Genomic DNA, 9,835 nt, shown 5'->3' on the forward strand with positions numbered 1-9,835 from the left:
CTAATCAACAACGCATTTTCACATCACAAAACATCCCCCAAAATAGATGCATAAAATGAACTTAAGCCCAAAGTCATCCGAGCACAATTTAGTTACATTTAGCAAAATTTAAGAGTTTAATCAGCACACTTTTCCTGATTGGGAGGTTGGCAACGCTGGATACACGGTACAAACTGAGCTTCACATCTGTTTTTTGTCCAGCGCGGGGTGTCCAACGAGAGGGAAAGGGAAGGTGAGGGTAGAAAGGCAAAGACAACTTGTTCCGAGAGCGAAAAAATGTTTCTATGACAGAGTTCTGCGTTTTCGTAAGTTTCTCGATTTACTCCTGTTGCGTTGTAGTAGTTGTTTTATTGTTATATTTTATCTTTTTCTTTTCGTTCATTTCATTTTTTATTGTTGCTTGACTGATTTGGTTTATTTCACTTCGCTTTTTGTACCACTTTTGGTTAATTTGCGAAGATGGGGATGAGTGATGATATAATGAAATTGATGAACGGACACTCAGAAACATCCATGCCCAGGCCGGGATTCCAACCCAGGACCCCTGATGTCGTAGCGCGATGTGCTAACCACTTCGCCACGGGGCCCGCCTTTCATTGTTGTGAGCCTGAAGTGAGTAAGGGGAATAATGACTTGTATTACTCTGGAATGCTACAAAACAAGCATAAAAGCCTATTACCGGGCATAGGAAGAAAGAAGGGGCATCGGAACATTGAAGACTGCCACTCGAATTACATCAAAGCATCAATTTACAATAAAATCAAGAAATACGATTTACGAGTTAGAACACATCAACAGTTACTATTCAGGTTCGTTGATAGATGCAAGAATATGTTGTTACATTTTGAAAAATAACTTTAAATGTTATAGTTTTTATATTTTAAAAAAGTCGCACCCATAACAACACGCCCTCCACGCCTGTGCCTACCCTTCCAGCGACACCACGCTTCGCCACTGCTATAGGAGCGAGCACCCATCCAGCTAACCCCAATGCTCGACCAGGTAAAGACCAAATACTCCCCTAGCTAACATTTTCCACTTCAAATGATGCTTCTATTGCGACACTTTAGGAGCAGCACTGCGCAGTTATCTTTGCTGTCAGAGAGTGTTGGAGCCAGCAGGTCCCATGGTGTAATGGTTAGCACTCTGGACTCTGAATCCAGCGATCCGAGTTCAAATCTCGGTGGGACCTTACTTTTTTTTTTTTCTAACTTTATCAATTCTTCTTTCGTTCATTCTATTTCAAAGGATATCATGCTTTCTTCTCTTTCTATGGTCAATGTAAATACAACATTAGTAAAAAAAAAAAAAAAAAGATTTAAAACCTACATGTTGGCATTTTGGGTTAAACGTAAAATATCAGATCCGCATGTCACGATCCATCCCAGTCGCGCAACCACAGGGGAGCAGTGGGCATTGACCCCAACCTTGAAAGTTTTCGATTTACACTAGATAAAATGAGGTTTTTGGCTTGTGTGTGTGAAATAAAATATTGTGATTATAATTTAAAGAGAGATATAATTATCGAGGAAAAGTGGAGAATGTTCTAGAACCATGAGGGATAACCCTGTTATTGATAACATTGTATGTAATCTTCTCTTGCTCTTTCGGTGTTGCCGCAACGAACTTAAGCATTATTTAAAGATTTGTCAGCATTTGGAAGTTGCACAACAAAGCACTGTTGAAGGCAGCGCCATGAGTCGGGCCATTCCTTGGATTACTAATTCTCTGAAAAGCTCGAGAGGGAACGTTCTTGAATAGGAGGTGGAGTCGAACTACAAAACATTTTATGTGCGCAAGGCAACATTCCAGAATATAATATGGATATAACTATGCGGATTCAATTTCACGGTTGGTCTGTACAACAGAATCATTCAATAAGACTTCAGGAGTAAGTGTGACAGTCGATTACTGATCAGTAGGGTCCGGATTTATAAGCAGAATCAAACAGTAAAATAAGCAAGTTAATAAGCACAAAAAATGACAAAAATAAGCAACAAAATAAGCATAAACAAATACAGGAAAATTTTTAAAAACATTTGTTTATTAGATCTCTTATCTTATTCAAAGCTGTTACAGTATGTAAGTTCATCCTGAGATTTTCTTGTGTGAAGCTCCTGTGTCCGTCAGTGAAGAATGATTTGTACAGTGAAAATGTTCTTTCCACGTAGAATGACATCACAGGCGCATGTAAAAAACACCACAGTTCTTCTTCGGTGAATTCCTCTTCAGTGTATGTTTCTTCACTAGAAATATTTGACACACTGTTTTGTAACCAGGATTTTTCAGTAATACCTGACTGAGCTTATCGGACACAATTTTACCAACACAGTGAGTTTCTGAAGACAACGTAACTGGAATTTCATCAATGAGAGAAAGCGAATGTTGCAATGGATTATTTCGAGCTTTCAACTGTTTATGGATGTACTGTATCTTTTCTTGGATGCCGTTTCTCCCGTGCGGCTATTTAGAAGCATTGATCTCGTCATCCCGATGCCTTCGTGTGATTGAAATAGGATTGAAATATGACAGATTTGGGTAAAAATATGCTATTTTAAACCAAAAATCATAAAATAAGCAAGCACAACCATTTCCTGCAGAAATAAGCATTTATAAGCACTTTCAACCTTAGTTAAATAGCTCATCAAAGTATGTAATATGAAGTATAACCTTTCTCCTTACCATTAGAAGTCTGGAAAAGAATATGCATTTCGCTTACAAATCCGGGCTCTAGTGATCAGTCAGTGTCCATTGACAGTTTTATATGTAGAGATTAGGGGGGGGGGACTAGTGACACATTTTGCTGGAAAGTGCCGAAGTCTACCACTATTACAAGTTCGGGTCCAAACCTGAAGATATTGCAGACAGTGTAGTGCTAGTTTCGGGTCATGAGCCGAAGAGATCGAAGGTCTCTAAAGTAAATATTTCAAAAGTAATGGGTATTGGAGCATAATTTTTTTTTTTTTTAAAAAAAAAAGGGGGAAATAAGCTGCACAGATCGACTGAAAATCTAAGTTTTGAGTGACGATTTATTAGTGACCGGACCAAGTTTCCTGTATGCAGTCCGAGAGTTTCGTGGGTTAAAAAAGGACTTTTAAGTCAACTGTTTTGGAGAAACACTAACTATTACAAAGGGGCGGGCAGCCATGAAGGCCGAAAATTTTATGAATGTCGAGAAGAGAAAGCAAGAAGATGTTGCATATGTGGAAATTTTAGCGGAAAAGGCAAGCGCGACCATGAGTCTGACATATACCGTGCCATTCTTTGTTCTACCAAGTGAGCTACCGAGTCACCCTTGGCTTCGCTTGATCTTTTGCTGTCGCTGTAGAGCAATGGCACAGTATGCCTGGTGGAGCCTGCATTTTCCGCTAACATTTCTGCATAGCACATCTCTTGTGTATGCCCAACCGTAAGATGTTGCCTGTTTAATTAACAAGCACAGAAAAAGGAGATAGAATAAAACTAAGGGACATTTCCACCGGTTGACAAGATATTTTTCTTCTGTGGTCAACACGAGCTGCCGTTTCAAGGTGACAATGAGATTGACCCACCAGGTTTCACACCGAAGCTACAAGCTATACGTGTCGCTTGAGGATTTCACAAATCGAACACAGGCGTGTGCAGCCTGTCGTGCCGCTACGGTGTGAAAAGTTTCTGTTGATTGGGTCACTCATTGCAAACGACGTGTGTGTGCCTTCGGTCTGAATTCTTCCTAAATCTTGAAGATTCACAAGGATGGAAAATTAGTATTTTTGTTAAGGTTACGTTTCGAAGGCAGGCGACAACACCATAAAGGATCATATCCAAACCTGGGAGAACACATTCGAATGGGCCGAACCCTGTGGCTGAGTGGTAAGCACATTGCGCTGCGACACCAAGAGTCCCGGGTTCGAATCCCGCTCGGGAATGGTTGTTTGTGAATGTCCATTCATCAATTTCACCATTTCATTACTCATCCCCATTTTCGCAAATTAGGCAAGAGGCACAAAACGCGAAGTAAAATGAAGTAAATCAAATCAAATCAAAACATTCGAATGGATTGTCCATTGCATAACAGCTTCGTGAAACGGACACATACACATACTGAGATCGTTTCGGCACAAACACAACGTTCGTACATTGCAACAGAGGAGTCGAGTGATAAAAAAAATGTCCTGATATCACGTTCTGAAAGAAAGAAAAAAACAGCAGCTTAAACAGTGGCAGATTTAGGAGACAGCTGCTCTCCATTTTTGGCCAAGAGAAAGTAAATTTTTCTTGCCCCCTCCCCCCCCCCACACACACACCGTTTTGGAACTGAATCGCCACCATCGACCTTAAACCTTCCGAGGTTCTATCTATACCCCTGTAAAAAAAAAAATATGTTTAGCCCACCCGAAAAGAATTTCTGGATACGTGCCTGACCTGCAGGGGGCAATTACCGCTTACAACTTCAAACTTTATGCAAATAGAACACTATTTGTAAAGTTTTATTGCTCGCCTCGCTCGCAGTGCCTTATTTTCTTGATCTTATCAAGTTCCTTATCAAGTTCCTTATCAAGTTCAGAAGCGTAGTTAAGGGGCGGCGGGAGTCGGTCCTGGGCGCCGAACGATTTAAATGAAAATAAGTTGTAAAATTGATTGATTGATTTGTGGTTTTAAGTACACTTTACGCACAGAAAGGCTAATCGGGACTGGACCTACAGTTTAAAGTGGGATCCGAACCACTGTGCCATGTGCCTCCACCGGGTATCGAACCCGGGACCCCTTGATCACAAGGCGACGATGTTGATTTCAACCTGGAAAAAAATTGGATCCAAAATTTTTCTTCCTCGCTTCGCTCGCAATGGGTCATTGTTTTCTGTAATGCATTGTCAATTCCCAGACAGAGAAATAAAACTTCTCTTAATTGATTTTTGTCTTAAATGCATGAACAATTGTTTGGAGGAAAGGGAGCGTGCACATTTGAGAGACAATTTATGCAATTTTTGCTGTTGGTTTATTGTGAGATGGATGAATTGGTTGTGTAATGTATTTAAATAATATATGTTGTATATGATATGTATTAAAGAAACTTTGAATACGGACACAATTTTGTGTCCACGTCCCCCCATGGTGCATATGTGTCAAACATATCATGCATGAAAGTTATACATGTTAATTATATTTGGAATGCATTTATCAAGCATTTTCTGTCTTTCAAAAATAGTTTGTGTGCTTGTTTTCCATTATTAATGTGAAATTGAACGTGTTAAAAAAATAATTCAAATCGTTTGTTCGAACACAAAATGCCTTAGCACCAACTTCTAACCCCCTTTTTGCATAATTTACGAGGATAATAACGTCTTTGATACTACTACTACTACTACTACTACTACTACTACTACTACTACTACTACTAACAATAATAATAATAATAATGTTGGTTCCGGGTTCGAATCCCGGCTTGTGAGTGTCTATTCATCATATCATGTCATCCCTATTTTCGTAAATTAGCCAAAAGTGGCACAAAAGTGAAGCAAAATGAGGCAAATTAATAATGTTATAATAATAACATTATTAGTATTAATATTAGCGTTATTATTATTAAAATTATTATTATTATCATCATCATTGGTACGTTTATCCTGGTACTTGCACCCCCAAACAAAAATTCGTGGTTTCGCCTCTAATCCATCCTCTATCTTTCCTTTGTACTGCCCGATTTTGTTCGTGAGGAAATTGTATGGCACGAAATTGGTAGAAGGTTGGTGGTAAACAAAACAATTTCCTCAAACTGTTTCAAATTCTTCGCTAAACCCATTTCGTTTATTGATCCATTGCACACAAATTTGTGGGAAGCTTTACAATATTACATAACTGTAGTGAATAATAAGCAACACATACGTAAATGCATGATTGAACTTAAAACTACAGTTATCCGAAAATAATTAAAAATAAACCCTAGCACAATTTAGAAGCATTTATAGCATAATTTCAGAGTTGAAGGAGCACTTTTTATTATCCTCAATTACCACAACTACAGGGACAGGTACATAATCGAAATTCTTGTAATATCTAAAATATCGTCAATGCTATTTTCGTAGGTTTTTATAGGTTCACATATATTTCATAGTTCAAGGGGGGCAAGGACCCCTTGTCCTACCTTGTGCATGGGTCTGCAACTAACATTCTAAATGCAATGGATAGTACAAGCGATACATGTGACACTAACTGAACGTATTTTTCAAACCTTCCTCGGTTTACCATAACTTCTTTCTGCATCCGAAAAAAGCCACGAGCCGCTACTGCTTGGCCTATCTCCCGACTGCCAGTCTCCCTCCCAGAATTCTACCTATTATAGAGGCGTGGAGACCTTCAACCGGTAATGAGGTGACGTGGGGTCAGCACGTCGAACCGTTATAGATTTTCCAAACCTGGTTACGATACTCACTCGTAGCTCCCCAATTTCCTCACGATGGTGGGTTGCCACCGGTCCTATACACAGGCCGAGAACCCAGAGACTGAACCAGGCACATTTGCAAAATCATAAAAATTACGCTATTACTTTGTTCCTCGGGTCGAAGAAAGTTAACAAAAATATCCTTAACTTGTAAATTTTATTGAACTTGAAAATTTTGAGGGGGTGGGGATTGCGCCCCTTGCTTCTGATGACTGTTCACATAACAATTCCATTCATTCTGTAGACAAGAAATTGATAGCAATCTGATTTAAATATTGCGATATAAAAGAAATTAAAGTGACTTAATAATGTTTTATTTTTGGTACTACAATGTATAAGAAATTTCGGAAGTTTGAACTCCCTTCTCTGTACGCCCTAGTATTAATTTGCTTCTATGGAAAACTATAGAAGGAAATACTATGAATGTTTGAAACTATAAATTCTCTGTTATTAATATCAGTGTTCGTGAAGTTATCTTTTAAAAGTAACTGAGTTAGAGTTACAGTTATTTGCTTAAAAGTAACTGAGTTACAGTTAGACATTTCATAAAGCAACCCTGTTACGTTACTGCTACTAGACTTTTACAGTTACATTCTACTGGAAATTTTCTTGCTAACAAATGATAATCAATAATTGATCATTAATTGTAATTAAATAAATGTATGAAGACAAGAATCCTTTCACCTAAGCATCCAGAGAGGACACATAGTTGGAAATAGTTGCCAAATTTAGCTCTTCCTCCACGTTAAAATTTTCAAGTTAACAATTTCAGTGTCGTAAAGTAACTGCAAAAAATAACTCTTGATAACGTTACTCCCGTTGCAAAAATATAACTCTTGTTATAGTTACAGCTACTTACTTCTACAAGTAGCTAGTTACATTTAGAATTCTTCAAAAAGCAACTGTCACTCGTACCTGAATTACAGAAAACAGTTACAAGTAATATATGCCATCAGCATATAGATCTAGAAAATTTTCAATAAAAGTCGTGAACTTAGATTTTTCAATTCTCTAAGCTAAATAAAAATGCATCCAATACTTACATCATTTCAAGAGCTGTAGCTAGAATGTTTTATGCCCAGGGCGAGAATAGACTTTGGCGTCCCCTGAAATGAATTCGGTGTTTTCCTTTTCTTGAGGTAAATGTTTTATCTTAATTCACGCCATTCCATATTTTTTTATAGAGACACAAACACCAAATGTCCGAACCTATATACGAGATCTATAGAAAAATTTACATCAATTTTGTCTGCTAAAAAACTACACTTGCGTGCAAAGAAATAAGAATAAAAATAATAAAATAAGACCATAAAAGAAGTATGAAGTATATTGTTTGAAAGGTCATTTAATAACGCTTAAAGTGAACTTAAATGTATTAACATTGCTTTTATTCTGATAAGTAAGAACAAGTAAACATTTTATGTCAAAAGTGTGAGGTGGGTCTATTTCTTTGCACGCAAGTGTATTTTCTCTGCAAACTGTCCATTGCTATGTTCTTTCATTTACATTTAAATTCAATTCCTGCTTCTCATTTTGCTGAAAACAGAGTGAGTAATTATATTGAATCAATTACTACAGCATACAGGGAATTCTAATACAAAAGCAATTCTAAGAACAACTGTGTAAAAATGATTCGACTCCTATAAACGCAATACAACCCCAATAGCTTATTATTGAATACTACCGAGATTTTTTTTAAATCTTGCTTAGCTACAGCATACATTCATAATCACTTCATCAAAACGCGAAATCCCTAGATCCCTACTCCAGCCGTTTCCGATTTTCTAAACGTCCCAGACTAACAGTTATTATTCGGAAACTCGCATATTACATCATAACAAACAAATAGCATTGAAAAAGTATTTTTAGGTAATATGTATAACCTTTGACAATTTCAATAAATTGCAGTAGCCTACTGCGAGAGGTGCGAGAAAGCAAATGTTTAGATCTGTTTCTTTGTAAACTTACAATACGATTAATTTAACATGGCGCCAATACTTTCACGGTTCTCCACTACATTTGCTTCTAACATTTTTTTCTTTTGTCTCGGCCCCCAGGACAATCTCCTCCCTCCTTCCACATCTAAGGTAGTCAACATGGACGTCCGCAGGAGGGACAAGGAAGGTCATTTTTTCCAGGCGGAAGGGGGGGGGGGGAAAGGAGGCATATTTTCCCCCATAATAGTGATGCCCCTCAAAAAAACACTGCTTCAGTCTGAAATTATCATGTTCCTCCAACATCCTTATAATAATTAACAAAAATGACTGTAATGAAAAATATACTTTTTAGGTGGACCTTCATTTTCCAGGGGAGCCCCTTCCAGGTGTCCATGTAGGGAATCCGAATATCCTATGATAAAATTTCAGATACAAAGAACAGGCATTTTAAGATAGTTAAATGTTCATTAAATTTATTAGCAGTAAAGTCCATATAAACAGACTCCATCCGATATTATTTCGCCTACCTGAACGCAATTTTGTGTTGCGGCACTGTGTTGGAGATGACATTATTTTAAGCATTATATTCAGTATTTCATTGAAAGAGTCGCCACTTATACCCATCTTAGCACACATTACCTTCATTTTTGCAACCCACCACGTTAGCCAAACTATGAAATGTCCGCCACTGCAGTAAGGTCTGTTCTCTGTTCTTGCTTTAACAAGAATTTCTGAAATCCATAGTCTTCGGCGAAATTCCAAAGAATACGATCCTAGAAGATTCAATCTCCAATTTCATTAAATTTGCTGAACATAAACTAATTTTGGCGGACAATAATTTGTTTGTAGCAGCTTCATAGAAATGGTTTGTCACAAACATCTACTCTTGGGTTGATCTAAACATTTACGCGTAGCTAGAAACTCTCAACGTAAATCTAAAAACATGTTAATGAAATAGTAATAAATTAGAATAAACTCCCTCAACATTAATAGATTGGATTCTATGAAAATAAAACTTCTCTACAGAAATCGAAAAAATCTAGGCATTTTCAACAAGCCAAAAACCCTGAGGGTAACAGCTCACATCTTGAAAATCTCACAGAGGTCTATCATTACGTAATCCGTCGCGCAACAGCCCATGAAGGGCCTAGGCATACCTACCGACTGCCGGTCTCCCTCCCACGCTTTCTTTCGTCACCTCTAAGCGTGGAGATCTTCAACCAGTATTGGAATAGTCGGGGGGTCAGCCCGACGTATCCCCAGCCGTTATAGTAGGTCTCCGTGGCCGGATTACGCTCACTCACTCGGCCCTATATACGTAGGCCGAATAAATTCCGACCAGAGCCGGATTCGAACCTACGCCGTCCCGCATCGAACGATCTCCCTATTAAATATGAAAATTAATATAGAAACAATTATATCTTCTTACAAGAAAAGTAATCATCCTACCGAAGCAAACTAGATTGAAAAAAAGAGA

The 9,835-nt window shown here is 38.0% G+C and overlaps 1 non-coding gene across 1 annotated transcript; it reads left to right on the top strand.

The window, feature by feature from the left end:
* Window positions 1–1,120: 1,120 nt before the first annotated feature.
* TRNAQ-CUG (transfer RNA glutamine (anticodon CUG)) lies at window positions 1,121–1,192 on the top strand. The gene has a single exon. It is a non-coding gene; the product is annotated as a tRNA-Gln (tRNA).
* The last annotated feature ends 8,643 nt before the right edge of the window (window positions 1,193–9,835 follow it).

The sequence above is a fragment of the Lepisma saccharinum genome, chromosome 3 (assembly GCF_977018435.1).
Source record: "Lepisma saccharinum chromosome 3, izLepSacc3.1, whole genome shotgun sequence".
NCBI classification, from domain to species: Eukaryota; Metazoa; Arthropoda; class Insecta; order Zygentoma; family Lepismatidae; genus Lepisma; species Lepisma saccharinum.